This window comes from Pseudophryne corroboree, chromosome 5, assembly GCF_028390025.1.
Source record: "Pseudophryne corroboree isolate aPseCor3 chromosome 5, aPseCor3.hap2, whole genome shotgun sequence".
Lineage (NCBI taxonomy): Eukaryota > Metazoa > Chordata > Amphibia > Anura > Myobatrachidae > Pseudophryne > Pseudophryne corroboree.
This window is the reverse complement of record NC_086448.1, coordinates 184,211,731-184,217,727: the sequence shown is the minus strand read 5'-3', so window position 1 is coordinate 184,217,727 and position 5,997 is coordinate 184,211,731.

Genomic DNA, 5,997 nt, shown 5'->3' with positions numbered 1-5,997 from the left:
GCTAGCTATTGTATATTTACTCCTGTTTTAAATTCTTTTTATTATATATCAGTAATCTCATGGCTTCCGGCGTTGGCTGGCGGAAGTGACCATTAGAGAATAATTACCAGAAGTACCGGTCTTGTGGAATACTGCGACCGGTAGTGACACTATGATATGTTGTTATAAAGGTACTTTCAGTCAAACAGCTCTCTAACCTCGAAAAAGACTCATTTGGAGTCGAAAAATGTTGTTATAGGAGAACTCATGACTGATACATCTGCAGCATTGCGGTGAGTGGACAGATGTTGTGACTCCTGAACGGCATCCAAACGGCCATGTTATGCTTTTCAGGTTCACCCCTTTACCATCTTTTGCCCCTCACCACTTTTTGTGATTTGTCACAGTTTTTTATTGTTTTATATTATTATTTTGTATTCCATTTTAATAAATAAAAAGCATTACCACTTTTTAAAATTCAGTCAAAAAAGTCAGTCGGTTAAAGTGGGTTTTTCTTTCCCTTTGCTCTTGGTGTATCTGGGGCATGGAGCCGGTTGGTTTATCCTGTCTGCATAAAGGATAAATTAAAGGAGAATTAAAGAAACCGCTACGTGATTAAAATCTCTCTGTGTTATGTGAGTACGGTACGTCCCCTAAGGGATTTTGAATGGGTGAAGGTTATCTCTGAGCACGTGCGATGTTGGTGATAAAGAAACCTTTTTGGGAGTCATCCACATTGTTATAGTGTGAGTTTGGTATGCTACTTTTTCTGGACCTTACACCTACCAGAGTTGTTTATTTCACATGGGTGAAAGTATAAGTTTTTGACATACTACACTATATTTTGTCTTTTTCTTCCTTGTAATATACTTGGTTGTGGAGATGGTTGCCTCATTCCATCTATATAAGGACACATCTAAATAGGGTTAAAGAAACCGCTACGTGATTGAAATCACCTTGTGTTATGTGAGTACGGTACGTCCCTTAGGGGGTGATGACCATGTTCTAGTGACTTCTGAGCGCATGGTTATTTGGTATAAAAGAAACCTTTACGGGAATTATTCACATCACTAGAGTGTGAGTTTGGTATGCTGTTTTTGTGACTTTTACACCCACTTGATTGGTTTAGTCCATATGGGTGAAATCACACATTTTTTACATACTACACCATTTGCTTTTTTCGGAGGTATCTTCATCTGAAAATGTTTTTGAACCATTTGAAAAAGGAAACAGAACTGGAAGGAACTTTTTCTTCTGCAGAAGACTTTGTTCTATCCTAAAGACATATTTGGTAACACTACTGAAACAAGACTGAGCGCTAAACTATACACCTTTATTTTTTGGTATATGTCTTCTTGGATCTGGTAATCCTGTGTGTGTGTATAGGGCTGCATAAGTCTGGTTGCGCCCTGGGACTGTTTATTTTCTTTTGGGATGATTTTATTTAACGCCCCTTATATAGGAAGATACATCTGCTTGTGTACATCCGGTGGAAGTAGGATGCGTTCCACATACAGTATCTTGAAATTATACTTTAATTGTTGTATCAATTAAGATATACAAGAGGGTAATACCTGTATTATTATACTGGCTGTATTAAAGTAGAATCAGATAATTATATTCCCCCGCCCATAAGGAAGGAGGAGTCACTAGAGGGTATACATTTTATTCCCAGCTCATTCTCTTACACCCTGAGGAAGACACATTGTCGAAACGCGTTGGTGGAGAGACTGCTACAGACTTGGTTCACACCCAGCAAAGAACTATTCTACCATCTGTGGGGTGTCAGTCCGGACCTCATACCCCAAACAGGTCAGGTGCGGTTTTTACCATCTATTAACTATGCACCAGGTGTGACACCAATGTGTGCAGCATTTGTATATATTCTGGAAATGCTTTTTTTATATAATTTGTGTTTATACAAAAAAGTTTTTATTGTATAACTATTAAAAAATAGTTTTTTAAGAAACAAAAAAGTGATAAGAACTCCTCTCTCCCTATATGCCATATTAATCATACAGAGGGGAAAGAGGATTATTGGAGAGATGACTCCACCATAAGAAATAAACTGCTATATGTTTATAAAGTGCAGATTTCTGGGTGTGAGTATGGTACACTAATTTAAGGATTTCTACTGAAGGTGGAGAGGAGGAAACCACCACCCACATATCACCTTTTATGTGTGTGACTGATCTTATTCTTTGGAACATACTACACCATATGTGGTTTCCTCTCTTATTTTTTATGCCCTTGAGAAGATCATCTTCAGAAAAACGAATTGATGGTCACTATAGAGGAGAACTGAAGGATCAACATAGAATTTCAGGAGTATAAGATTTTATATGGACTTTTTATGTTAGTGAGCGCGAACAATTGACTGTGCTTTTTTCTTTTTTGTACTCTACTTTGACAGCTTATGGTCATTTTGGCACAGAATATATTTCTTAGTACAAGAATTAATGTGCAGGGAAGATTATTGTGAGATAAACTTTACTGTGACTAGTACATGCAAACTACATACTATAACACAACATGGAGGATTAACAAGAGAGATTCCGAGAAGGTAGAAGAGAGTACGCTTGCACAATTAAGATAAATATTTAGAGATTGCTTAGAACACAGTGCCACCTACAGTTACTGCAGTATAATTTCTCAAATGTACTTACAGACATACAGATGTTGCTATACTCCCTCACCCCTTCTCATCAGCTGAGGCTTATTTGGTTAAACCCATTCTTCATTACTAGAGATGTGCGGTGGGCACTTTTCGTGTTTTGTGTTTTTTGGTTTTGGTTCTAATTTCCCGCTCGTGTTTTGGTTTTGGATTGGTTTTGCCAAAACCACTCTTTCGTGTTTTGGTTGTGGTTTTGGATCTTGATGATTTAAAAAACAAACAAAAAAAAACCCAGCTAAAATCACAGAATTTGGGGGTAATTTTGATCCTACGGTATTAGTAACCTCAATAACATTAATTTCCACTCATTTCCAGACACAAACAATTGGCCCATCTAGGGGGTAAATTTACTAAGATGCGAGTTCTATTTAAGATGGGATGTTGCCCATAGCAACCAATCAGATTCCAGGTACTATCATCTAGAAGGTGCTAGATAAATGAGAAGTAGAATCTGATTGGTTGCTATGGGCAACATCCCATCTTAAATAGAACTCCCATCTTAGTAAATTTACCCCTTGGAGTGGCATTGCAGTGTCAGACTGGATGGCACTTTAAAAAACTAGTCCCCAAAAAGCACATGATGCAAAGAAGAAAAAGAAGTGCACCGAGGTTGCTATATGACTAAGCTAAGCGACACAACCACCTGCCCCATCTAGTAGTGGCATGCAGTGGCTGAATGTCGAAAGTGGCCCGCAATTTTTCAGTCCACTGACAGTATCTCCTGCACGCCCCTGTCATTTTAAAAAAAAATCTGCAATTGGTGGACTTATACGGCAGTACCCCTGGACTAATACAGCAGTACCCCTGGACTAATACGGCAGTGTCAGACATAATGGCACTTTAAAAAAACATGCCCCAAACAGCACATGATGCAAAGATGAAAAAGAGGTGCACCAAGGTTGCTGTATGACTATGCTAAGCGACACAAGTGTGCAGCACAAACACCTGGCCCATCTAGGAGTGGCACTGCAGTGACAGACAGGATGGCACTTAAAAAAAACTAGGCCCCAAACAGCACATTATGCAAAGAAGAAAAAGAGGTGCAATGAGGTAGCTGTATGACTAAGCTAAGCGACACAAACAATTGGCCCATGTAGGAGTGACACTGCAGTGTCAAACAGGAGGGCACTTACAAAAAAATAGTACCCAAATGGCACATCATGCCAAGAAGTAAAAGAGGGCAATGAGGTAGCTGTATGACTAAGCTAAGCAACACAAGTGTGCGGCACAAACACCTGGCCTATCTAGGATTGGCACTGCAGTCCCACTGCACTAATGGCGGATACTGGACGCACGTCTAACACCAGCATAGTTGTTATGGCCTCAGCAATCCGCTTTGCAACAGGATATATATATATATATATATATGGCAGTATCACTGGACATATATACGGCAGTACCGCTGGACATATACAGCAGTATCACTGGACTGGACTTATATGCCAGTACCACTGGAATTATACGGTAGGATCACTGGACTTATACGCCAGTACCACTGTAATTATACGGCAGGTTATATGGCAGGATCACTGGATTTATATGGCAATACCGCTGGACATATACGGCAGTATCGCTGGACATATACGGCAGTATCATTGGACATATACGGCAGTACCGCTGGACATATACGGCAGTATCGCTAGACATATACGGCAGTATCACTGGACATATACGTCAGTACCGCTGGACACATACGGCCGTGTCACTGGACATATACGGCAGTACCGCTGGACATATACGGCAGTATGAATGGACATATACGGCAGTACCGCTGGACATATACGGCAGTATGAATGGACATATACGGCAGTACCACTGGACATATACGGCAGGTCGGCAGCACAGGGACACCACCACTGGACTGATGCAGGACAACACAGCACCACTGCAATGGACTGGACATATGGCAGCAGAGGACATAGCAGCACTGGACATATGGCAGCAGAGGACACCACCACTGTGACTGGAGTGATGCAGCACAAGACACCACCACTGGACTGATGCAGCACAACTCAGCACCACTGGACTGTACTTATACAGCAGCACTGGACAAACTGTATGGCAGCAGAGGACACAACCACTGTGACTGGACAGATGCAGCACAAGACACGGACACTGAGGACGGAGACACGTCCTCTCTCCACACTCTCCATTGCCGGAGTGAAAATGGCGGCGACGCGTGGCTCCTTATATGGAATCCAAACCCCGCGAAAATCCAACAGCAGGATGATGATGTTTTGCCTCGTTCTGGTTTCCGAGTCAGTCAGGAAAACCCGTGCCTGACTCAGATCCGGGCTCGTGACGTGAAGGCCGGTAGGGTTCGGTTCTATGAGAACCAAACCCGCTCATCTCTATTCATTACTAGATTGTGATATTTTTACCAAGGTAAAAATAGCTTTGTACTGATCAATCCTGTAATTTGTATTAAATTGTCTTTAAATGTTATTTCGCAACCTACAGATGTGTACTCATATACATCTATATGTCATACCATACAATGGGATTCATTTCTTCTTCGCCCACTTTTGTCGATTTGCTGGCTTACCTTTCTGCAAGATGAGATATATTTTCCCTGGTAAACTAATTGTACTTACTTTGTATGATAGGTGTATCCTTGGTTTGACCTACATTACTGAAGTTTTTCATTGTTCAATTCCTTACTAACCTTGGTTTTGTATTTGTCCAGTTTATAGTGGTGCATATATGAGGGTGTGGATCCAGAGTTGTCTTTTCGTTTGGGCTCAATGGGCAGTTTCCCAAGGACCTCAGGAAGAAAAGGGTCCTAGGCTTATAGCTGAGGATCCTCTTTTTCCAATGTCACCAGATTTTTGAATATCGGCCCCGGGGAACCGGAGATATCCGACTTCAAAGCAGTGATCCTCATCCGAGCCTGTTAATTCCTCTTCCCAGCCAGGTATCTCATGTTCTGTCTAATTTAGCGTTTTTCTGAGAGTATAATCCAAAAGCTGGGACTCTCCCCTTTCAGTGGACACTTGCAGTTTGTCTCTACTATGACCAGAACCAGAGATATCAGCCTTCCAGCAGCTGGTTCCTGCTCCAGCTCTACAAACCTGGTATACAGTAGTGATGAGCACCGGAAATTTTTCGGGTTTTGTGTTTTGGTTTTGTGTTCGGTTCCGCGGCCGTGTTTTGGGTTCGAACGCGTTTTGGCAAAACCTCACCGAATTTTTTTTGTCGGATTCGGGTGTGTTTTGGATTCGGGTGTTTTTTTCAAAAAACCCTAAAAAACAGCTTAAATCATAGAATTTGGGGGTCATTTTGATCCCAAAGCATTATTAACCTCAATAACCATAATTTCCACTCATTTTCAGTCTATTCTGAAC